The sequence below is a fragment of the Calonectris borealis genome, chromosome 6 (genome assembly GCF_964195595.1).
Source record: "Calonectris borealis chromosome 6, bCalBor7.hap1.2, whole genome shotgun sequence".
Classification (NCBI taxonomy): Eukaryota; Metazoa; Chordata; class Aves; order Procellariiformes; family Procellariidae; genus Calonectris; species Calonectris borealis.
Window position 1 is genome coordinate 27,216,424 of NC_134317.1, and position 27,028 is coordinate 27,243,451.

A 27,028-nucleotide genomic window follows, 5' to 3' on the forward strand; every position below is an offset into this window, starting at 1 on the left:
GCAGATTTTTGACTCTGGAAAGTGTTAAGATGAGAATAGAGAGATACTTCTCTGTGCCCCATGGCCCATTTCTGCCCTCCAGCTCCATGCTGAGGATGCCACCCCCACAACTAACCAAAGGTCTGTCTGTTCTTACTAGCATTTCTGTCTTCCTGTCCTTGTTTCACTTTCATGTCATCAGTTATCACTTTGGTCATTGCTATTCAATCTGCAAACACTTGGCCTAAAAAAGAAATCCATTAACTATTTTCCATCCCTTAGTCCTGAAGTATGGTACTGGCACCCATCCTCCAAAAAGTCTCAGTAATTCAGCACTTGTCCATCTAGGCATAGTTTGGGAATTAGTTACTTATTGAGATGTAGGTTGTGACACCTCAGGCAAAACATCGTACAAGGACCAGACAGAAACATCCTTGAAAAGAAATCCAAAACTCACTGACTTCAGCTGTCGCATAAAGGAGACCTTCTCACAAGCTCTCCTAGTTTTCAAATAAGCATGTTGGCTTACTCAGCCTCTCAGTAGCATCACGCAGGAGAACTCCCATAAGCAAACATGATGTGTGTGTTTTTTGAAGGAAGATCTCAAAAAATGCTCTAAAGAAAGTAAATTCTAATTAGCAGATTCGGATGAACAAAATTTTAAGACTACCTTTTCCCACGTTTCCTTCACTTAAAAAAACAACAACAAAAAAACCAACACCCCCCACCTCCCCCCAGAAAACTACTAAAAAAAAATACATGAACAATAAATTAAATATGCATTTTTTTATATAGGTTGCTTTTACCACTAAAGACCGCAAGCATTCAGCATAACCACAGAAGATGTTTTGATCCTATTTCTTTAAAGGTTTTCTCACTTGGCTGCAAATCTTTTGAATCACAAACTTTCATTGCAAACCATTTTGCAATGGTTTCAGCAGAAAAGAATTTTAAATTTTTTAAAACTCCAATTCTGACTAGACTATAATGATACAGAGAGTATATTGAAGTAGTCGTCTTGTTACCGTGCTTCTGGAAGTTGCAAATAAGTTCCTTTTTTTAAGACATTATGCTACTAACGATATGTTCCTGTATGCACCATACTTTTATATTTCCTCAGAAGAATTCTATGTCCCTTCTGAAAATTTCCCACAGATTTTTAACATACACTGTTATTGCTCTGAGGACCATTAGCACTAACCCGACAGACTGCGATGGCACTGATGAAACTCTTACAATATATTAGCTTAATAATCTTTGAATTTGAAAGATAGTCAAATAATGTAACAAGATTGCTAGCAGTCATCCTAGGAATTTGGACTAGGAAAAAAATGTGTTTGGTGAAAAAAGTATTATCTATTTGCAATGTTGACTTTTTAAATTAAGTTGCTTTTTTCATTTTGTGCTCAGAAGCCACTATCAGTTAATTCATGTGCCCGCTATGATAATTATATATGCATATATATATTTTGAACATTAATATAAAAGCATTAAGCAAAAAAAAAAAGGAAAATATGCAGACTCCAGCTATAGGCGTGTCATTCTCAAATGTAGCCATTTTCTAGGATGTATAATTATATATTATATAATTATAAAAATGTACTGATGCTAAGAGAAAGGGGTCCAAATTCTCTATAAGTAAAATACAGCCTTATCTCTTCTTATCAATTCTGGATGAAGTGGCTCCCAAAAACTGACTGAGATGCCATCAAACACTTACATTTTTAAATAATAACTGTAATGCTTAATTAGCTGCAAATCTCTGATATTTTTAATATTTCCAAAATGTCTTGCACTAAGATTGCATTAAAACATTCTTAAACTACAAATTTAATATTTTTATTCCCTAGGAAATATTACTTAAATAATACTAAAAGTCCTCTTTATCATAAAACCAGAGAATTTCATACCAGGTCTGAACCAGCCTTTTCTTTTTATAGAATCATAAAGATTGGAAAAGACCTCTAAGATCATCAAGTCCAACCATCAACCCAACACCACCATGCCCACTACACCATGTCCCTAAGCGCCTCATCTACACGTCTTTTAAATGCTTCCAGGGATGGTGACTCCACCACTTCCCTGGGCAGCCTGTTCCAAGGCCTGACCACTCTTTCAGTAAAGAAATTTCTCCTAATGTCCAATCTAAACCTCCCTTGGCGCAACTTGAGGCCATTTCCTCTCGTCCTATCGCTTGTTACTTGGCAGAAGTAACTGCATGAATACATTTTTCTGTAAGTTCATTTTAGTTTGACACTTGGGGGTTTTGCCACCTTCTGCAAACGCAGAAACTACTGACCTGACTTGAAAGGCTTGAAGTCAAGGCTAGAGTTGTTTTCCGAGGTAGTTTGTTCAAGGTGCAGCCAGATGGCAAAAGGGTAAAACTCTGTATGAGCTGCTGAGATACTGAAGCAATCCACAGTTTCAGGAGATAAACTTTTAAAATTTATTAAAATGTTCTTAAGGGACCATAGAAATAAGTATAAACCCCAGGAGCTAATATCCACAAGGCACGAACACATATATTTAAAAAAGATGCAACTAGCTAACTTCACAAACCAGTTTTTCTTTCTCTTACTGACTGGTCTTTCCTATTAGTGATTACATTTAGCAACAACAACATGTGTAGGAATCTGTGCAATGGGGTGGAAAGTATTGATAATGAGACCTTATTCCAATTAGGCAGATACAGCGCAGAACTTACTGGATCAGCAAAATGTGTTCGGGAACACCTCAAGGACGCTTGGCACCCTGAAGCCCACATGCATACTCTCATACATACAGGAATTCGCCCCCTCACAAAACTTTAGCCTTTCTAATGAAATGAAAGACAACTTTGAATTAACATTAAATTAAATCTAAATATCAAAGAAATTCACGAAACGGCAATGTTAAGATTCCTCTAACCTTATTTGTTCAAGTTGCATACAAAGAAGTGTTTTCTATTTATACTTTATTAAACATCCACCTAAATAATCTGGTTGTGATAAAAATATGCCATAAAACACAAGGAATGACAAAAGGTATCTTCTGGAAATTCAATGAGAGCATTTCTTAACTTTTTTATTTCAATGTTCCAATATTTCACGAGATTTAATATCATTTCATCTCCTTGAAAGAAAGAGAAAAAAACAAAACCATTGGAGATTGGTTAGCATCTAAATTTTCTTAATTTGGAACTATTTTGCTCAGGATGATGTGGTTAATACACAGAGATTTTAGAAATTCATAAAACCGTTCTGTAATAATATCACAAGTTTTCAAACAACACTTCCAAGCATCAGTTTGAAATCTTCCCATAGCCATATTTATGTCATATCCAGAACTGTGCTATCAACAACCATACTTCAGTGCTAAGTAAGCTTTAGACATTTAATAGTAGTGTGAAAAATATATACTTTTAGTTTCCTAAAGCTAACTTGCATCAAAAGCTCCCCTCAGGGAGTAAGCCTGACCCAGCAAAGACCTAACCTTCGGTAGAGCTTCAGACAAAACAATTCCCTCTCCAACAAAATTATAATTTCTCAAATGCTATATAGGAGAGACCAAACTTTCTGATCATAAATCACATTGCAAAGAACGATAAACGTCATACAACATGCCATACGTGTTGGAAAAGTGAAGGGAAGAGGAGGGGCTGTGAGAGCTGCTGGCAGGTGAGCTGTGACAGTGATTTCTTGGGGGACCACTAGCACCACGGAGGGCTGACACTGCCCGGACCTGCTGGTGACTCCGTGGTGAACCGGCGATACCGGCTTCGGAAGCCCCGCCAGCCTCACTGTCTGCCACGGGCCCTGTGCTCTGGATTGCGTGGCGGACTGCGTTACCCCTAGGACAGCACAACCTTTCAATAAGTCACATAATGTCGTCACAGCACGTAAGCTACATGACTGGTGTATGACCGACGAGTGGCTCAGGAGCTGCAGGTTGGCCACTGCTGCCCGTGGCAGCTACTGAGCTTGTCTACATCAAACTGGAAGGGTCATTGTGAACCTTTGTATAGTCCAACAGATGCAGCTGGTAGGTTTTTTGCTTATGCTGATAGAGAAACTGTCTGTGGAATATTTCTTACTGAATTGAAACAGTAAATGCCTCCAAACATGATTTTGAAGTACTTCTGGAGTGAGCTCTGCACCAGAAAACATCAGCACTTAGCAATGATAGCAACATTTGTATTCTTGGTCAGAACGGCACACGTGAGTGCAGACTGCAGAAAGTATCAGCCCCAGCTTGTTTCGCCTCTTCTTTTCCAACACGCATTCAAGCCTGGGAACCCTACTGTGTGTATTTGGTATCAAATAATAAAGTATCAAAATGCTTTAATAAAAGGAAATGATAAAGGTCATTCCATTTCCACATAGTTCTGCTGAACTCCAAACGTTGAGGGCACGGCTGTTTGCTACCATGTCTCCCTCCCGGAACCGTGCACCAAAGAGGCCATGAATAACACAGGGCTGCCAACTCCCCGTAACGGGAAAGCCGTGAGAAGGGCCTGCTACCGGCCAGGGGGACGACAGCAGCTAACCCAGCTGGATATGATGGCGCAGAGGGCAGGGCGGCTCTGGGACAAACCAAAGTTTCATCTCTAGCTCAGAAGATAAGACTCAAAGTTAGGCAGGGATGAAGTCTGGGTCGGGGTCTGGGGCACAGGCCATTTCCATTTCTTTTCATCAAGGGATGGCAGAGTCGGTACTTACCAATAATTTGTGCTTAGCCAGCGTCTGAGACGCAACAATATTTTGTACTGTACTCAGAACTTAACAGTAGTAGCAGCTCTGACTGAGAAATCAAGTTGTATCTGCGAGGTACTGCACACTCAAATAACTGTTATTTTGACAGACTGGCCCAGATTCCCATCTCATTTCTTGAGAGAAATGCTGTATTATTTCATAAAAGAACTCCCGCAATACCCATTTATGTCAAAGTAAGATCATAATGCAGACTTGCAGTCAAGGATGATCAAAATTTCTTTCAAAAAAAATTCTGTGTTATGTTTTCATCTTGAGAAATGTGCCAGCTTTGGGGTCAAAATTTCAAAGTTAGCAGTTTGTGAGGGAATATTTATTTCTTTATTCTTGATGTATTAACAGAATTAAAACTTGGCTTTCGACATTTTCAAAGGTGGACATAAATTTATGTTATTTCTGCCATTACAGTATAAAGGAATGGGTGCAATGCTATCAAACTGTAAGCGTATGCAGCGAAGGCAATACTAGCCTGTGCTTTTCCTGGTGACTTTCAACTGATTGAGGAATTAGGTCAGAAAAAATGCGTGTCTCTCCTCTGCATCCAAGAGGAGAGAGATGTGATAACTAATACTGCTCCAAATTCCTTCAGCCATTTAAATCTTTAACTCTTTCGAATTTTGATAAGAATTATGCACACACAGCAGTGATAAGTAGAAGTCTGCATTAGATTTCCATTAGCTGTAATTCCCGCAAAAGACCTAGAATCTCACTAAGCAAGATACTCTTTCACATCAAATGAGCAAACTTGGGAAGGCTCAGAAGTTCACGATGCTTAACCCACCCTGGAGATTGTCTCGTACAACAGACACAAACATTGGAAAAAACATTGGGTTTTGCTCATGTAAGACTGAGCTATTAAACTGCAAAACTGGGCTACAAGTCTTCCAGGAACAGACTACTAGAAAGTGATAGTTTTGTTAATTCCTGCTGGGCCAGGAATACTACCGAAGAGTAAGTTGAATAAGCAGAAGTACTACAAAAACACAAGAACCGGTTGGTCTTTGAACATTGCACGCGGGTGCACAGCAGAAGCAAATGGTGCAGCCTGTGCCTTGGGAGAGAAGGCCAGCCAAAATGCAGAATGGTAGCCTGGATTCCTGTGTGCATTTTGCATGAAACCGAGGTTTCCTTGTGTATCCAGAACAGCTTTAGTCATCTATTCTTTACCTAAAAATTGAGCAAATTCTGATTGCCGTGTTCTATGTGGGAACTCAGTAACGGCTCTGTAAGCATGTTCTAAGATGACATGCTGTGTATTGCTTAGCTCAGTTCTCATGAAACATTTGTAAGCTGTTGACAGAAAATACATCTTGAGAAAGTATCCAGGTTCCTTCAAAAGAAAACAGAACAATTTCACTTCTACTCTGTGACCCCCGTTGTTACAACATTGTGTGCCAAGTTTGGCAGTTACCAGTTCATTGCTAATGTTTACGGTACTAAAAGCCAGATCTGCTACTACTAGTGGTCAGCAGAGGATTCCCAAGGTAAGATCTGTATTTTAAGTCTTGACGGCAAAAGATAAAAATAAGACTGCAAACATTATGTGAGAAAAGCAACAGAGCTAGAGAAAGAGAACAAATCTTTTCTTTTTTCAAAAATCTTTCTCTCTCTAAAACAGGTTGAGTTCACGTATCAAGAATTTTTTACAATCATAAAAAATGCCATATGGTTAGCTAATATCTGACGCGCGCTGGTATTTTAGCACTATCATTTATGTTTTGCAATATACTTTAAGCAGATGATTTGATCCACCTAGTTTCTATTTGTCCTACTTGTGACTGTATTCATTTCTTATCAATTAATAAGCTTTGCACACGTTTCTACAGTATTGAGGATGAGTCCTAGCATATCTGATCTTGTTCTGACAGAAGCCTAAATCAGAGTAGCAAATAAATATGAACTTGTCTCCAGCTGTTTATCCTTTCTCTACCTTTGGCTCGTACTCTCCCTGCAGCACACAACTCAGCCTGTCTGTCACTTGGCCTGGTATTTGCTGGGGTGACTTTTTTCCTAGTTCCCCTCTGCAGAGCTGGGATCAGCAAGCAGGGGGATGCCCTGGGCACCGCTGGGGCTGTGACCTCTGAGAAGGGACATCGCAATGAGTTCCTCTCCTACCAACTGGAGCATTTCTGCCCCCGGGTCCCAAATTAGTTGTAAGACCTCCCTGCCCACCCCACTGCCTTGCTGCCTCACATTACAAACTTGCGAGGCTGTCAGGCTTGTCTGAGAACTCCCATTTTTTTTGAAAACTGGTTTAGGACCAGATTACTGACAGCACAATCTCCTAAAGGGAGCAGCAGAAACTCAGCATGGACCTACAGCTAGGATGGCCCTAGCTGAGAATCTTGTCCCGAATACTTGATACGTATAAAGCACACGATCTCATGGCCAGGGATATTAATCCCCATCTGTCAGTGCCTGCTCTCAAGTTGGCTGGCCCTGTGCCCTGAGCACAGGTGCCCGGCAGTAACGAGTTTGTGGCCAGCCTGCAAAACATCGCGAGCAGCATTGCTTCCGCAGGAGGTTCTGCTTGCGTGCCAGCGCTGAAAAACCAGCCCGAGAGAAGCTAAGATAAAGTAAATAGTACAGGAGATGGAGTAAATTCTTCATTTGGTGTCTAGTTCTCAGCAAAAGTCAGACAATGGTTGCGGGTTCTTAAACCTAAAATAGGATGGCAAGTACTGGCTTTTGCTAAGAAACACCAGCTTTAATTTAAATACACATGCCAGCGACCTGTGAAATGGGTTAGGGGCAGAACCACCATCTGGCGGCAGGCAGTCCTTGGGTTTGCCCTTGCGTGCCTGGGCTGTCGGCAGCGGCCGCGTGTCACCCCTCCTCTCCTCCAGCAGAACAGCACACGAAGCAGACTCGTTAGCAAGATCAGTGGGACAACTACCTACGTGCCTGCTGCTTGTGGGGAGCTCAAGCACTGGTGTTAGTAACACCACAGTGTATCGCTTCCTCAGGCTGGGTTCTCATTTGAAGATACCCTAATTGGGACCAATTTTATAGCAATGTTACCTTGCTAGTTATTAATTTGTTTCCCTAAAGTTTCTTTACCTGTCAGAAACTGCTAACCATGTCATTATTCCCTACCTGTAAGAAATATCTATATTTTAATAAATGTAGGGCAGATCACAGCGGAATGATTTTTGTCTAGTCTAGAGCAGTAAAACAACAGTATTGTTTTATAGTGAAATCCATTCTGCCACAAAAAAAGCAGGTCTTTTTTTTTAAAAAAAAAGAAAAAAAAAGGTCTCTGAGGTTTTCTGCCAGTAACTGACATCTCTGCTAAATTTTGAGTACAACCTTTAATGTTCCTCTCTATACATGCAGGTTATTCCTTTTGGGCCATGTTGTTAGAGCTGATCCATCATGGGACCAGATCCAGGGTCTAGAATTTCAAGGTAGTGTCTGTATGATTACCTGCATGAACTTGCAGAAATTATTTTGATCTTTCCCAGTGGCTTTTTTTTTTTCGCCCCACTTCCCATTTATGAGAGATTACGAATATAAGCAAGGTGTTTATCTTAGCCTTATTTTAACTTTTCCACAACTATGTTTATTGTGCATCCCCATGGCAATCTGTTTTGTAAATACACATTTCTGTTGAGCACCAAGTTGTTTCCTATGACTTAGTATCCTGTATACCAAATTAGCACAGGGATAGTCTTGTTCCTGAAATCTCAGAATTAGCTCTTGCTGAAACACATGCCGTGTTTTAAGGTCAGGGCGCTAAATATCTCTTTTAAGATGTTGACAAAGTAGGAGTATTAACAGGGACAAACCTTCCTTTAAAGTCCTGCCTGTTTTCACAGGTGCTTTCCTGCAAAAGTAACTTTAGTTTTTCCCCTTCCATGAAATTTCCTGATCTTTGTTTTAACACCTCTCCAGAGCTTTAAGGGTCACAGGACCACACTATTGAGCTTCCCCACAATAATTCTAGGAATAGCTCCAAGATATGAATCATTATCTCCTGCCTTGATCATCAGATGCTTATACAGCCTGTGTTATGCCCCATCTGAATAACTCAAATTCATACATTTGGGGGCCTTCCTGCTATTTCCCTGGAGCCGCCTGCAGTTTGTGCACAACTCTGTTGCCAATGCAGTAACCAGAGCCAAAATCTCAGTGTGAACTCGGCGCTGAAAGAGGTTCATTGCCTTGTAATGAAGTAGAGGATCCAGTTCTAAGCCTTACACGGTGTTGCCCTACCGCATACACGAAAGTTGGTTTGTTCACGTTCCCTGGGGCTTTTCCATCACTGTAGGTGAGGAAATGCAGGCTTCTTTGCCAGTCAGAGCTACAAACCAGATATTATTACTCCTTGTTGTTATTTCCCAAACTTGCTGTCTAGCCTTGTTAATACTGTCTGAACGCCTATGCCTTACTGTTCCACAGCACGGGTCTGATTTCAGCCTTGCGCTTCGTGGAGCACTGATTTATTCAGGCGCAGGGGGCTACCAGAGGGCAGGAACACGTGCTTCTTCATGCTATAGGACACCTGTTTGCCCTCGCCTGCCAAATAACGTTTTGTTCACAGACACTTCTGGTTGCCACCAAGACAGATTGAATTACAGCAGGTGCCTGGGAAACCCAGGAACTTTTGGGGGATAGAAGTCTGTGTAACAGGAAAGCACTTAATGTGTTTGAAGCCAGCTTATACTTGGAAAGACCGGTGGGGACAAAATGAGCCACAAGGAAAGGACCCTAATGGAGCTTGTGAAAGAAACATTCCCACAGGGGCTGAGCCACCAGCTGCATCCCAACTAGATGGAAATAGGATATCAGATGCCTTCTCTGCTTGGGAGAAGGCTGAAATTAAGTTTCCATGTCTGAATATAGGGAATAAAGCAATGTTGTGGCAATAGACGCTCTATAGGTTGGTGAGAAGCAGGCGTGGTGGATCTGTGGCTGGTGCTGCACTGCCGTGCCCTGTGCTTGTCCACCAGCACCAGCTGGTGGTGCTCTTAGCAGCGTTTTGATGCATCTAAAAAATGTATAGAAAATATAGATTTCCTCATTCTCCTGAACACTACACTCAAACACCAGAAGGTTCCTTCAGAAGACAACTGGTTCCAGACCACTACCTGAAAACCCACTGTCACAAAAAAACCTCCAAATCACCCAAACATTTTCGATGCCAGTAGCAGCTCTCCTCTAGATCTACAAAAAAGCTGTAGCAGATGCCATCTGCCATGGGAAGTGGAAGTAGCATTCCCAGGCAGGACTTAAATATCAGGAGAATGAACATCCAGCAAGGTGCAGACTGCTTTCATGAAGGCTGCTTTTAGATAGAATAATTTACACAATAGGAACTGTGCTGATGGTAAGGACCTGCTTGATAGACAAAGTGCATTCACAGAATAATTGAGATGTATACAGTAATCAAAGGGAATTAACCCAGAACCTTAGAAGAATGATAACATGTAAGATCTAAAAGACCTAAGAACGATGAACCAATATAGTTACCGTATATTGTGAACAATCATTTAAAAAGTGATAAGTAGCAGGTGGCAATCTTATTTTTGATTTTTAAAAATATTTTAGTATGTGACCAAATATATATGTTGGTATATATCAGGCCTGTAAAAAAAAACCCTTCAGATGTAAGCTGTAAAATGATAATTGTTTAAACCAGATACATAATTAATAATTCCACTTTTTCTAGGGCATATCAAAATCCAATTGTTATAGTCTCTGTGGATCACAGAGGCTGAGGAAACTTTTTCCTTGAAAATTTCAGTTTTGCCAAAATAAATTCTTCTTCTTATTAAAAGTTTTGTCTTAACTTTATTTCTTCATTTTTGGCAATTTTAAAATAGAAAAGCGTCTTTAAAAAACCCCAACCCTCTATTTCTTAGGGGACTATTCTGTGCTTTCTCCTAACATCCATTATCAAAGGCCAAGAAAATACAGTATCAAAAAAAACCTTTCGAAACAGTTCCACAATGATTTCCTAACAGGTCTTTTTTTCCCCCAATATGTTACTCTTAGCAATTTTGAAATCCAAGTTAGTCACCTTTCTAAAATGTATGTGTGCTAAAACATTAATTTATTATTATTTATAATAATTATTAATATAGAGCAATCTCACAGGACCTTCAGTGAAACCACTGGTGCGAGCAAAGCTCATGACATGGCTACCCCTTCGCAGGACGGGGGACCCGGCTGTCTCTTGCTGCATTCTGCACCCCAGCTCGCTGCTGTGCAGCCCTTCAGAGACACAGCACCGCGTCTGCTGGCCTGGTGGGAAGTGCCGGGCATGTGCCATTTATTTTTAGCAGAGTATCAAAGTTTCTGGTCTGAATCAGAAGCGCAGAGTTCGTTTAGCTCTTGTTGACTTTGGCTGGGGCTACGAAGCGCGCAGCAATGCTTCAGAAGAATCGGGCTCTTTGTTTAGCTTCTTTTTAAAATGGTACTGTACAACCTGGGTAAATTATGAGGCTCCTGTTAAATCTCAGAGTGGAAGAACTACGTGCACCTAGGACTCATGTACTTTAATAAAGAGAAAGATGTAACACATAAAGAAACCTTCATGGGACAGTTTACAGCATGCAGTGGTTTTTAACTGTCGGATAGAATTTAATAGGCAATTATACCACAGAATGAGATGTTAAAATACATTTAAAAACACTGATAAAAAAATAACATTTTTGTTAAATTATACAACCCTGAAGAATAATAGAACCTGATTTAAAGGCATACATGAAATTTTAAAGGGTCTTCCATGTGCCAGGAAAAATAATAATAGAAAGCAGGTGCAAAGCACTTTAAGAAAGAAGTTGAACTGAACTTACAAAAATGACTGAATTTAAGAAACAAGAGCTAGATAACTTAGTATGAATGTAGCTGTAGGGTGAATTCCTTCCATGAAGATGGCAAATTATCTTTTAGCTAATAATATATAGTATTCAATAGTAACAGATAACGATGATTTATCTATGATTATCTGTAGCAATAGATAATAATTATCTATGATTGTCTATTACTAATGACCTATCTAAACTTTGGATTTTTATTGATGCCAATAGATTTTTACTCATGTATCTTTAATCTCTGCTTCTATGACCCAAAATGTTATAGCCTGGATGTAGTGATTTTCTTTTAGTTATTGATAAATCTTCTGGCCTTTCTCAAATCTTAATAGCAATGATAATAATGGAATTAGAACTTACACTTAATGAAATGGCAATTTCGGGCTTAGTATTTTTTTTGCCAAACGAGCCTTTCTTATCCATTAGCTTTAAAGAGGAGAAAGAGGGCAGTGTTTTCCACTGGGCTTTAATGCCAAATTATTTTAAAATAATGATATTTTTTCAGATCCAAGAAGAAAAATCCCTTAAATCTTTAGGGAAACGGGATTAAGCCAAGGTACTTGAAGTGATATCAGCCTTGAAGTAATAGAAGCTTTCCTGATAGCCTGAGATTAGAAAGGACAAAAGAGCAGAGCCTGTTCTCAGGTTGGGAAGAATACGAAGCAGGAGAGATAAGTACTTATTCATTACACAAGAGGCAGCACTTAATACGATTTTTGGAAATCAGAGAAGGGCCTGAGAATCCCTAGTCACTGACTAAATTACTTAGGAAGATGATGTTTCTTCAATACATAATTGGAAGAAACAGAAGGAGAGAGAGCTTGACTGGATATTAAAACTAAAGGTTACTTTGTTGACCAAAACATCCAGTTACTTTAGTGATGGACAAAGAAGAAATTTAAAAGTCTCTAGCCATAAAATACAGAGGGATGTTTAGTGTCTCCGCAGGACAGAGCCTGAGTATGGTAGGACCCTGTATGGAGACGCCTCAAGGCTTCAAGCTGAGCCTCAAGGTCAAAGCAGCTACCGCTGTACCAGTTTCAGATACTTAACTGAATGGCACAGGATCTGCTTCATCAACCGCTTAAATGAATTTCAAGAAGCAGTTCATCAGTAACACCAACTTTTTCTTTTTCAACAAGCATATTACAATTAGCTGTCCACCTTTCCTCAACAGAAGTGGAGATGCTGATGAGTGCGTCACTCATAGCTGTGCTTTCTAAAGAAATGTACAAACTTATTTTAACCCCTGAATTTATTTGTTCTTGTGGAGGTGAATGAATGCAGGAAGCTTTCAGGAACCAGTGGTCATTTGCAGACATCATTCTAAGATCTGGATAATATTTCTGTAATGAAAGTTTCTCTCAGAGGTTTGAGGAGTGAGACACTGAAGCCGTTTTGTTATACGCTAGCGGAAGTTCTGTAACAGTTTCTTATCTTTCCAAAACCCTTCCTATTTGGAGGGAATTTTGGAGGGTTTGGGTTTTGTTTTCATTTTTTTAAATGCCTACCAAATATTCGAGAGTGACATTTGGTTTAAAAATAAAATTGAAAAACTTGCAAAAAAGAAGAGATTTGTTGATATAATTGGATGGTCACAAATCGAAAGAGGAGCTAAGTGGGCTGGAGTTCTAGACTCAGTTACATGACTTAGAGTTAATAATAGTTTGCACTTACTAGCAAAACTGAGCCCAAACCCGTAGGGGTTGTGATGCACAGGGGTAGAATTTCCCTTCTCCTCTACCAGGCAGTCGCTGCACCCTGCAAGGGCTTATTTGCAGGAGAAAGCAGATGGTGTTTGCAGTGCTGCATTCCAGCTGGGATTCTGCCAGGAGAGGGCAGCTTTAATTTTTATCCCCTTTTCACCATGACAACTTCCCCAACCTGGCTCTCATCACTTGTTTTTTGTGGCAGTGTTAGCTAGAGGAGGATTACAGGGCAGCAATATTGACTTGTGGTGCTGCCGTTCTTCTTTGGCTGAGCACAGAATTTTGCTTGCAAAGCTAGCAACTAAGCATAGAAGATGCAAGAGATGCGGTTTAAAAACCAAACCAAAACAATCAACCAAAACCAAAAGATGAAGCAATTGAGATCAGGAGAGCTTGAAAACTTGCTCACTCAAATTAGTGTCATAATTAATGGTAGGGCCAAAATCAGCTACCTTGTGAGCCACCCTGGCTGACCCCAGAAAGCCTCCCCTTGGAAGAAACTTAACCTTTCTGGGTTTCTGAGACAATTTCCTAATGTACAGAACAGAGGTAATACTGTTGTCCTATATATAGCTATAAATGCAATATGGCCAGTGCATGCAATAAAAATAATTTCCCCGATTTAGAGAGGGAGAAACTGAGAAAGAGAGGTTAAGTGATATATATTTTCTTTGCAGATTGCCTAACACATATTTGGCGAGTATGCTGGAGTGAGTACAGCCTGCCTGCAAGAGATTGCATGGGAGTTTGACTCCAGCCGTTCCAACACTCCATGAATAGACCTAACGTCGCAGGCTGGATAACTAGAGAATTGTGTTGCTGTTGACTTTAAAGCATATCCCTTTGTCACCCATCACTTCAAGAACTACTTCAAGAACTACTTATTTCATGAAATGAGCTTTTCTAGTGTCAATCCTTCCAGCTAAACAAAAAAGGAGATGAAAAAAGGAGCAAATGATGTGGAGTGAAATACACTATTCTTCAAGCTCGAGAGGTGAATTGGTATCCAGCTAGGACTGAAGCAGCCCTTAACAATAATATCTGATAGTTCTCATTACACTGCAAATGAAAGTGTTTCACAAGGATCACTTGAAAGGCTCAAGTAAGATATATTGTTAGCATTTTTCTATTTGGAAGACCAGTGGGATAAGAAACAGATTAAACTACCAGAACCTGTTAAAGGGACTAAATTTCACAAGCACGAATGAGCTGGGTGAGCCAAAATAACCTGTGTCTGTCCTGTTTTCCCATACTCAGAGACCAAACAGTTCTTTCACTCTGAATGACATTTGTTTAGGCAAGAAGAAAACACCCTAGAGCGCAGTCCCCGCAGGAGAGCCCCAGGCACGATTCCACGCAGCACAGGCGGTCCCAGACCTGCTTCTCCACGGGGTGCCCATCCCGGGAAGGGAGTTCCCAGGGTGCCAGGCCTTGGCAGGGTTGGCGCAACAGCCCTCGGGTTTCAGGAAGGTGTTGAGGAGCGGCGGGGCCAGAGCAAGAGCAGCCCTTTGAGCACGGGAGGCAGCAGGCAGGGGCTCAGCCCTCCCCTCTGCACCCACCGACCTCCCGCATACGGGGCTTGGGCTTGCACAGGGGTTTCTGCAACGATCCCCAAGAGAAGGAGAGGAGATGCGAGTGCTACAGATCTTACTACAGCTTTAGAGATTCTTTCTTCTTTTTTTTTTTTCTTTTTTTTTGTAATTTCTTGACCAGTTTCTTTTCTCTTTTGATGTGGTTTTATTGTTTTACCTAGGACACCAGAACAGACTGCACTGCCTCCCCCGTGACTACCAATGAGCAGGAAGACAAAGAAATCGCAAGAGAATCTGTTTTGCAGATCTAATGGGCCCTCGGATCTTAGTGAGCAGATTACTGGATGCTGTCTGTGGGGAAGCTTCTCAGCAAGTCCTTCACAAAATACAACCCATAGAATAAAGAGTTCAAGCTCTCACTGACTTAATTTGCATGAAATCAGGCTCTCCTGGCCCTGCAGAAGGAACTTGCAACTTTTTTCTTTTTCTACCCCATCCCCTCCAGCCCTCCCAACACCAGAACATCAATATAAAGATACATTTCTATGTGCTGCCCTTCTAAGCACCCTCAGCCCGGACTGCGCTCATGAGTAGAGAGAGAGCTGGAATTCATTTGGCCTTTGGACTCATTGCCAGCTAGAGCTGTAGTATCAGCGAACATCCTGAGAGCGCTTCGACTGTCAGCTGGGACCCAACACCACCAATTCTACTCATTTTAAGAAAGTGTACGCAGCTCTAAAACTACTTTCAAAGCACCCTTTTTGTTAAATAAATTAAATGTACTAGGAGATACCAAAAAAGCATTGGTTTGCAGGAGCCAGGTGTTAAGGAAACAGAAACCAGGTTTCAATGGAACAAAAGACCCTACTGAAATGCTTAATTTGACACTGCTTCAAATTGTTTTAACATGAATCATCTAGGCATTGCGTGTGAAAAACAAACCGAGATCTCTCTTTTTTCTTTTAAACTAAACAGTGAAGAGCAAACTAGCTTAATGTCATTTGATTTATTGCCTGAATAGAAACTAAGCAGGAAGAATAATTAATCCTCTTTGCCAAACAGAACATATAAAATCTTAATAATTCTTTAAATGGCATTTATTGCTGAAAGAAAAGTGTTTTGGTGCTTCTAAATGGAAGGAGAGGCACAGAGATGACATTTTTGCATTTTATACCATACTTAACAGCATCAGCTCATGGCTTAGAGATTACTACCTCTGTGTTTGCTTTGAATTAAAATCTCGGTAAAAGCTCCAGTTTCAGTCTTTTGGGAATACCAGTGTAGTTTAAATGACATTATGCAGAGGATGGAGGGTAAGGGAGGCTGCGTGGTAGCTGTCTCAGGGATGATAAAACAGGGATCTTCACAGACAAAACAGGAGCTTCAGGAAACAATACCATGAGGTAATAGCAAATGTGCTAGATCTTTCTCCAGGAGGATCCGGAGGCGATTTAATGCCTCTCCTTCTAGATAACAGCATTTAAAATAAATCAATGTTTATTTTATTATTTAAATAGCCTTATTATGGCTCTAGCAAAAAAGTTGTTTGACAACCCATTTCACACAACAAGTGGCTGAAGCCCTGCTTTGGCAGGCAGTCATTGCTGCATAGGGGCTCCTGGGCTGGTCTGAGAAATGCTCAGGACAGTTTCTGGCTCTAGGGCAGGACTCACTTTTTTTCCCGTTCAGGAAAGCGTGCAGTGAAAGGAGCAGCCACCGATGTCGCGGCTGAGCTCACTGCACCAGGTCCCTAGGGAACAGCAACCCTTTCATCCTGCTGTCTTGCTCAATGTCTCTTTCTCTTGTTACAACAAGGAGTGTCTGAAACGCTTTTACAAACACTTTATGATTATGAGTTTATCTGAATAAGAGCTTCACAGCAGTGGAAGCCAAGTCAGGCCACACCTGGCCTTCTGCCTGGACCAAAGAGATGGGCACCTGGTCAAGGTGGACTCCATGACACAAAGTACAAAGGGACAATAGTCATCCTCCACCCCGAGAAGGAAGGGAATGAAATCAGCACCCTGCATTACCACATCTAGCACATTTAAGTCAGCACTAGTTCTGCCGGGACTTGGAAAAGATAAGAAGAGCTTCAGCCGAGGTGGTGGCTGTTATTAGAGCTTTTATTTCCCCTGTTTACTCCTTTTAAACTTGACCATCGTTGCAAAGCTGAAGCATATAAGGACGTGCGTAGCTCAAGTCATCTTCTGAGAATCAAACGTGAAGTCTCAAGTCACTTCAGCATTTTAAAAAAATGTTATCCTCTGCTTTGCAGCTCTACTCTTGTAAAGAATAGGATATAACAAGGATAATTTCATCCCTGTAAGTCACAATCCTCTTAGGATGGATCCATCTTTTTCTTGGTGCAGACATATCCAATTTCAAAGCTCAGGTCTTTTATCACTCACATGGTATCTGCGAGACTTAGATAAGCTTAATGAAAAATTCTGCAAGACATAGTAATCAATATTTTCCAAAAATATGTATGTTAACTAAAATGCTTACTGCATGGAGGAGGGTTCTGTAACACACCTAGGGCAGTCGACATTGGATTTTTGGGTGAGCGCCTCTGCGTTCTGGCTTGGCTGCCTGTTGAAGGCGTGCAACGTGGCCCCAGCGGTGGCTGCGCTGCTGAGCTCCCCAGCACGCGTGGCTCCCCGCTCAGGCTGCAGCCTGCGCTTCCCCCGGCAGAGAAAGGATTTCCTGCTACAGAGGCAAACACGCAGCCGGAGGCTGCACTTCCACGCTTTGACATCCACAGCTTCTTTTTCTCCCGTGTCATTTTTTTTGCTCCCCATTGCAGCTTTGTATGCAATGCCTTTGCTTGCAAAGCAAATGATAGTTGAGGGAAGTTAATATTTGGGGAAACTTAGTTCTTGGGAACAACATTTATAGCCAAGTATAGAGATTTACCCCTGTAAGATTTTTACTCTGGTAGAAAAAAGAGAGATAACTCTTTTTTTTTATTTTCTATTTTGCTTCTAAAATAAGCATTTATTTTTCTACCTGAGAAGAAAAAAAAAAATCTCTTGCTATTACTCGTTTTCTACCAAATTTTGTAATTCCTCTGCATTATGCTCTATCAATACCCATAACACCTTACTCTGCAAGCAGTCCTGTTGAAATCTGCGTTACCAGAGGAAACACATTTTAAGCAAGCCCGTGAAGGACATTTAGAAATATGCGATTGTTTGAAAATGGGACATGTACAAGTTTATTTGCTCTGTTGTTTCCTATATAGTTTCCATTGCTTAATTCAGGCATGAGTCAATTTGTATGCAACAAAACACATGCTTTCATTTACCAATAATTATTTACCAGATCAACAAATGAGACCTACCTGCATGAAAGAGCTCTACCTAAACATTAAGTCTACTATTAAGTTAAAACATACATACTCATGTTATGCTCTGAATAGGGATATTAGACAATGTTTTCTTCTGAAAGGTTGATTTGACTTTTTGCGTTCACCTACTTGTTGGGCCATCCATAAGGTTAACAAGCAAGACTCACCAACTTGGGAGCTCTAGAGAACCCCATACAAGGTGCTCATAAAGTGCCCTCGGGCAGCAGGTTCCCTTGGAGAGAGGGAAAGCCAAAAAAATGCAGCTCACTCTCCCCTAGGACAACAGTACACATTTAAAGGAGAACTTTTGACATATGTGGAAAACAGTCAGTGTCATGTCAAACTGTCAAGAAACTGCAGCCTGAACAACCTCATATGGAAACTGTGGAGCAAATTCATATTTCTTACTCATATGATTTACTGTTTGCAACCCCTTCGCTTCATTTTTCCTTCCTGACTATGCAAGCATTCTTCTCTACTCTTCTTGTTTATTAGGTGCTTGCTGAGAGGTGAAAGCATCAGCTATTATCGGTACAGTTACTAACCCCTTTTATATGCTGCGTGGGTCAAAGACACTTACAGGAATGAAGTCGCAAAAGTCACATTCCCAGAAGACTTTTAAAAGTCTTAAAAAAACCCCACTGTTGAAATCCAAAACTCCACACCTCAAATAAGTCAAAATATAGAATTGTCACGTAACTTACTCATGTGAACGCGTGCTTATAACAAATAGGACAAGGAACTTCAATGCGTTTTGTCCTTAAGTACCATCTACTTTTCACTACAAAGTAACTACTGTACTTCACAGCCATTTCATCGTCAAAAGAAGCCACAGAAAGACAAAAAATAGTTGAAATAGAAAATTAAAAACATAGAACAAGTTCAGCATAGAATAGCCAAGCAAGAAGCCTCTGACTGCTCCAGAATGCATTTCAGATGAGAAGTCAGCAAAAGTTTAAACACAAGTCTTTATATAGACATTTATCATCCTTTTCTCTGCCTAATAGCAAAGTTTGTCAGCCCATTCAGACTGTCATTACCATTGTCATTCACACCATACTCACCTGAGGGTAATTAACCACTACCTACCCTAGGTTTTTAGTTGCTTAGTGATCTTAAAGCACACTTAGCTCACGAATCTTGTATTTAAAACCTTTCCAGACACCAGAGTAGGCCTTAGCAATTTTGCCACAGAACGTTTCATAACCTGCTCTCCTGCTAATTACTGGCTGAAGGCAAATGTAAAACCTGGCCTCATTCATTAAAAACAGAGTCTTTTGTGTAGGTCTCAATGAACTTAGGAGTGTCCCTTCGCCTCCCAGAAAGCAGCATCATGTTCTGCTTTCCATCCCTCCTGCAGCCACCGGCCACGCTGAGCAGGTGGCAGCAGACCCCCCACACTGGTGCCACCTCCGTCCCACCAGCCACACTGCCTTTCTGATGGTGACGCCGGGGACATCACCCGGCACGGGGACTGAGCTGCCCCGGGGGGAACGGAGGGAGGCCCCAGCAGTGCTGGCTTGGGGAAGGGGCACGTTGTGTCTGCATGCCAACGCAGGGAGAACTTAGCAAGGGAAACCAAGGATCACCTTGCTTTTCTTGTCTGGCTTTGCCCAAAGTGGTAACCTCCCCCCAAAGTGCCGTTTCGTTCACACTCGGGACTAGACCCTGTCTAGTTATTGTAGGGGAAAGGAGGCAGCAGTAAGTAGGCTGGTTTTGTTTACTTCAGACTAATTTTTTTTCTTTAATTATACTACTACTATCATCATCATTTAGGTAATCCGAGCCAGGCAGTAATTACAGAATATTAAAAAACCTAAATATTTAAAATCCTGTTAATCACCCTTCTCCTCCTGACTACAGCTTTTATTCCAACAGGGTGGCTGCTGGGAAAAAAGCAAATATGCTCCACTGAGGCAAGTTTATGATGCCATTTCTAACTAGCTGATTACCTTACTGTGTGACTAATGCATCTAAATGGAAGTCCCTAATTTTGTTTCTGCCTCACTAGTTCATCTCAGTGTATTAGGCAAAAGGAAGCAAAAAAGCATGATAAAATTATCAGTACATATTTTAGTGCACTGTGAAACACAAGGACAAATGGTAAGTGGCACTTGATTAGTAGATATTCCTCTAGATCTTTCTTCTGAAGGAATTAAAACTGTGCCTTATTTATGAAATCGGAATGATATCACTAAAAAACTAAGAGAGATCTTTAACTATATAATTTGTTCCTTGTAAACTAGCATATCTTTGTTCATTATTATTTAGTGAACTAGTTTTTGTTGCTCTCGTGCTCTTTGGATCAAGAGGGCCTCTAAAAGCATTCACTGAAGATGTCACACTTGCAGTTTACTGTACAGCGTATAAATAAGGTGTATATATTATATGGCATATGCAGTCTTTATTTTTTTTCATGGACCCCGAGAATGTTGTCCAAGGATCCCATGTTGAAAACCACTACATCAATTCAAAGGCAGATTTTTAAATCTGGTGAAAAATGAATTTACACTTTGAACTTAAATCCCAACTCTTCTTTCAGGCTCTGATTTTAGGTTCAGAGCTGGGTTTAGGCTCAGTTGCATCAATTCTGACAAGGCCTCTTGTTCTCAGCTCAGGGTTGAGCATGCCTTGAAGGAGAGCCTACGTTCAAAATACCAGTGATGAAATTTCTATCTATAAATACAAATGATCACAGCACATATGCTCTACTTCCTCATCTCAGCTTCAGGACTGCAGATTTCTTGTGTTTCAGGAAGTCTTAAACAGCAGCGGTAGTGTAAAGAATAGATTCCCTCTACCATCTTAAAGGTAATTTCTTTTTGCTGAAGTAAGACCCTAAGGGCAAAGGTCTATGCAAGTGATGTCCCCTATGTCTCTTTGCATTTTGTCCAGGTAGCTCCTTCCCTAAAATGTTCACACACCACCAACTTCATGCACAGATTACAAGAGCAAGTGACTCTGTGGGATAGGATGCACTAGGAGCATTTTGGTCAGGAGCTGGGGGGACCTGGGATGGGGGAAGCTCATGTGTTAAGGATGTTTCTGTACAGTTCTAGATTTAGCATTACACGTTCCATACATATAGGTACTCCAACATATCTCATGAGGACCCACCACTTTCTTTTCAATAGCTAGTGTGCATTCCATAGGAACAATGACCAAAATGTCATTGTTGCTTACTATGTGGGAGAAAGGAAATACCTCATTAAAAGTCACTCTGAGAACACTCTCTGCTCTGTTTCCCCAAATCATGGTTGACCTTAAGAAAATGACAATGTCACAGAAAAAAAATCACTAATTTAACATATTGCAATTTAAATAACAAAATTAAAGAAAGAAAATTTACTAATTCTAATGGTATTCAAAAGACTAATATTTTTCAGAAACATGTAAATGACATTCAGTATATGCACAACATTACTTTGTTAAGAAAATCTGGAAATTTCCAGTTTCACCCACTAAAACTAGGATCAGAGCAATATATTTTACTTACAGTAGAGCTTTGAAAGAATATATATATCAAGGTTTGTTATTGTAAGGCACAGTAGGACTCAGCTCCTCAGCCATGTAGAGCACAGCTTCTGCACTGTGAACAGAGACTTTAAATCAAGTGGATGCTAATGATTCTGTGGTGAGGAAATCAAATTCCATCTTTTCTTTCTCAGTGCCATCGTTATGAGATGCCTGGTAATGACATGAAACTTAGCGAAGAGAAGAAAAGGAGGGCAGAGAAGCAAGGGTTTGACCTCCTGCCCTGTGGGACTTTGGGACCTGCTGCAGGCCCATACCACCACGATCTTCTAAACGGATGCATTAACTTTAAAGCTGACTATACCTCCCTCTCCATCCTCTAACCACTGGATCTTTGGTACCAGGCTTTGTTAGAGCACCAGTTCTGCCTTCTCTAGGTAAAATGCCTTCCAGCATCATTCCCTGCACATCCTTCCAATTTATACCATAATACAGCCGAGATCCCCTCAAAAAAAAGACTTGGGCACATGGTTTATATGCTACATTGTATAAGTAATAATTGCACAAGGGCAAATAAAGCTAGCTGGGTCCTGAAGTGAATTTGTGCACTTAGCATCTGCTATCCTTCCCTTCAGAAGACGGAGCAAGCAGGCTCGAATAGGGTGACTTCTACCTTTAACTACACAGCAAACAAATAAAATCAGCTGCCACCTGGTATAAGCAGCATACAAGAGATGCCCTTAGAAGAAATTCTCAGTCAGTCTGCTCCAGGTGGTATGTAGGGGCTGACCTGCAGCAGAATCTAGTTTTAAGCTTCACAGAAGTTGTTTTTTATTACCAGTACAAGATGTCAGCATAGATGCAGCTGAACCTGTCCTGTAAATGATTTTGCCAAAAGAAAAGACAAAAGGCAAGCCATGTATGGTATTAGTTCAGTAGCTGACACCAGTTTTCAGTGCTGGCCCTATGGGCCAGGTTTTCAAAGGAACTCGCACCCAGCAGCTCCAGCCGAGGCACCCGGAGCAAGTATCAGCGAGTGTGCTGCACCCGCGTTCAGACTGAGCCCTGGTGCCGAGAGATGTCCAGCACCCACAGCCCCGATGAGTTTCCAGGGGTTTGAAAGCATTCTGAATTAACGTCAAGCTTACTGTCAGCTCTTCTCCCGCCTCCCTCCTGTTTTATTACCAACAGTAATCCCATTCTGGGAATCCTAAATCACGTTACATGATTTTCTCTGTCCTATTATCAGTTTCCCTCTGTGGGAATAGCTGGCAAGTGCCAAATTTATTCTGTACAAATTGTTTTAAGGGAAGACTGATGTTCTTCAATCTTTCCTTAAATTGAACATTGTATCTTGCTGGTGAGGACTGCCTATCGGAGGCGTTTGACTTGCCATGCTCCTACCCTGTGCAGAGAATTAGATTGATGCCCCGTATTACGGGATAGATGTTCTGAACAGCTGGGAACACAGCTTACAGCCACTTAGTGCATTTCTTCATTTTTAATATCTCTTCTGTTACCCTTTAACAAACTGCAGCCCAATTACTCTAGGGGGCAGGTAAAGGGTTGACCCTCTCACGCTGCTTCATCAATCACGATCAATACTGTTGTTTGCACTAAATATGGCTTAAAAGGCAGTGTGTACTCTGCAAGGGAGGGAGAGCAGGACAGATACCCAGTCATACCGCAGCGTTTACCACAAGAAACATCGATTATGAGGCAATGATGAGAGTACAATCATTCTATTTGTCATGACTACTCTAAATATTACTGGACTACAAAATGAGTGAAAAATGTTTTACTTCTTAAATTCCTTTTTCATCCCCTCATTTCCTCTGCCTTCCCTCTCACACACGTGCACGCACATGTCCATGCACACATACAACTTTCCTCTTGAAGCTTGCCAATTGCCACAGATTCATCTTTCTAAGTACATAATTCAATCCACTGAGCATTACGCTGTGGTAATGCTGATGAGCTCTTAATTCTTCTGTATTTATTGCAGCAAATTTATCACTGACCTTAATGAATCTTCCATTATGACAAAAATGTCAGTGCCAAATCTCTTAAGAAGGTCTGGCATACAGTGGTTTTAAAAGGTCAATGTGTTGTTTTTTTTTTAAATGGGTCATTTAAAAAATAGGCACTTACATTCAAAAAGACAAGATTACACACACACACAAAAAAAAATATTACTGCCTCATCTGCTCGGGTCCTGACAGATTAACGTTAGTACTTAACTAATGCTCAGAAAGCGCATGGGAAAATTATTTTTAAAAACTTTGCTTTCACGTGCTGGCAGAAGTCATCAAGAGCCAAGTCATCTGCATGTTGATGAGGATCCACCGCTCCCGAGAGCGTGATCCAGAAGCAGAAGACAGGACGAGGAGATGGGGTGGGTGTAGGGGGAAGCGTGGCAGGATTCGAGTCTGCCCGAGGGCAGCACAGAGCCCTCTGCCTTTGGCTGCCAACAACGGTTGGCAAAACTGTTGGATCAAGTGTATAGCGTATATGGTGGAGGATGACTTTATTTTAAAAAAAGTTTTACTGAGTTACAGCTAATTACTAGAAGCAAAATTGTGTACTTATAAGAGACATAGTAGTAATAGTGCCTATACAACACCCTGCAGCGGTTGAAAAGTCCCAGGGGATTGAACAAAGGCAAACAACATCGTTGCTCTGGTTTTATGGGTAAAGGAGAGACAGAGGGTAAAAGTAATTCCTGGGGTGAAATAGCAGGTACGTGGCTGAGGAAAGGAAAACCAATGTTCACATTAACTGGATTTTACTGCCTTTGCTGCACTTGTGCAGTGTAAATATCATGAGCAATCCAAGCTTTTGGAATGAAGCATGTGTTCACTGGAAAGGTTAACCACCCAGGAGAAGGGCTTAAGAGCAGACACTAGTAGAAAAATCTTACCATGGTACCTGAAAAACCCCACACTGCTAACATACATCCTTTCATAAAGCAGTCTCGAAGGGAAACACGGCCAGAACAGAGGACTAGAGCACCATTTCTTGCCCAGGGCTTGGCTCAAAGTTCAAGTTCAGAACAACAGTTCTGTCTACAGCTGGCTGCAAGAGCCATCTCCAGACTTGCAGGTACCCGTTGTCTTAATAAACCCAAATCTGGCCTTCCTCCTTCCTGTCCCAGAGCTGTCTAAAACCAAAACATTCCTTCCAACAAATCAACCTGAGTGAATTATGAGGGGGAGAAATCAACACTGTCATCTGCTTGCAGAGCAATAATTATCCCTTGTACGCTACTCCAGAAGCGATGCTGTTATCAAAGCATCATGCCTGTAAAATAACACTTCTGGGAATGGTGCCAGACTGGGGGCTCATGGCTTTCGCTCAGTTTGTGAAAAGTAAATCAGCCTAGGTGTTTGTTCTGCTGTTGCCTTCCCTACCGGGAACCAGGTCCTTGGCTCACCCATACCAAGGGGACCTGTGGCAAGAGCAAACCTGGAGCTGTCCTCGTCCCCAAGATCAATTAAGACATTACATGCCTGATGATGCTGGGAAGCATGGGTTTCTTGGGGATGCTGGGACAAGCAGTTGTCGGTAACAGACTAACGGATCACAAGCTTCCTCTGCCTCCATATCCAGCAGTGCAGGGAAAGGGACTCCACCTTCCGCCTGTTGGGGTGGGAGCTCTTACTGAGCAGCCAAAGCCCACGAGCCCTGGTGACAAACCTGCACAGAGATGAGCAGACGTATTGGGATGTAGCTAGAGACTAGCACAAGGACCCAAAGCGATGACAACAAAAGAAAGTACTGTATCGTCAACAGTTCCTCTAGGAAATTGGTGAGCCTGGGAATTCACCGTTTCCTTCCCCACATTGGCCGCTTCCCTCGGGGCAGACGTCTGCCGATGCGCCGAGCTGACGTGGCACAAGGGAGCCTGGGGCCGGGAGGCTGCCCAGAGGCTCCGCTGGCACGGAAAAAGAAATTTAAAATTATCTGACGTACAACTAATCATGCACGTTTCTGGGTTCTGCTCGTTACTTGCGGCAGCTGAAGTGTCAGGAAGAGGCAACACACACCCAGCAGAACTACACTTGTAATTTGGATTACGTGGGAGATAATCAGATTGCCACTGGTTTTGAGCTTGTTGAGCTCCTTTCCGACATACTGTAATTCTGAAACTAAGTTGTCGTATCAGCCGGTAAGTGACAAGTTCAGTGCTAATCTATAAAAATTACAGCCTCCTTACTGCTCAGCTCATTAAACTGACTGTGTCTCCCGGCCACTCATTCATCTTCATAATCATCCCCCATTCAGCTACTAACCTCCTCTGTGTGCGCAGTTTACAGTACATCAGGAAGATAAAGTGGACTGATATTTGCTTCTAAATAGCAGTGGCTTTTAATTTTTACACACATTTTAAGTACAAAGATAAATAAGATAATTCGATATCACATTTTCAGCTCAAACATTAGAAAAACAAGAATGTATTCAGATTTTATAGCAACATTAACTTGGCTGCATGCAGCATTTTTTATTCCTACTTTTTCTAAATGTAGTTATGTTTACATAGCACCACTGAAACATCCGCAATTACATGTGCGACAGCACACTTCACTTGCACTGTCCTGCCAGAGAAACAAGGAGAGAAGCACGTGTAAGACAAGATAAAATTATAAGCTTGGGTTGGTATTTGTGAAACAACATGCGTGCAGATGAGAGTGCTGGTGCCAGTGTGCATGCACAAACCTACGCCATGCCACATGGAGCGTGCCAGCCGCTGGTGCCCCTCCAACCCCAGCACTCTGCCAGGGGTGCCAGGGCAGCCTCCTAACGAGCACTGCAGCTGTACCTCACAGCACACCTGAAGGAAAAACTGTGGCTGCTCCAAAAGTGTCTTTTTGCCTCTGGCTGGAGGGGACAGCAGACCGCGCACAAAAGGTGGGGACTACAGAAAGTGCAAGTCTTTGCAAGTCTTGCAGAGGGCGAGGAGCAGCCGCCCGGGGCAGGAGGTGGCAGGGGTTGTTGCCTCAGCCGCCTGGCTGCCTGCATGATTACTGATTGTTTTGACCCCTGCGCTTTATAAATCTAGCTGTTGTAATAGATGTACAGATTTTATGAGTAGAAGAGACCATATGATAACATGGGCTGACTGATGTTTAACAAATTCTAGGGTTTCTACATCAGACTGGTGCAACAATGTACAGAAGACAACGTGCAAAAAATTTGGCAGTTTCACCATTGCTCACGTGTGCAATATCAAGTAACATCCTGCAGTGGGTTGACCCAGGCTGGATGCCAGGTGCCCACCAAAGCCAAAGTCTATCACTCCCCTCCTCAGCTGGACAGGGGAGAGAAACTATAACGAAAGGCTCATGGGTTGAGATAAGGACAGGGAGATCACTCAGCAATTGCCGTCACGGGCAAAACAGACTCAGCTCGGGGAAATTAG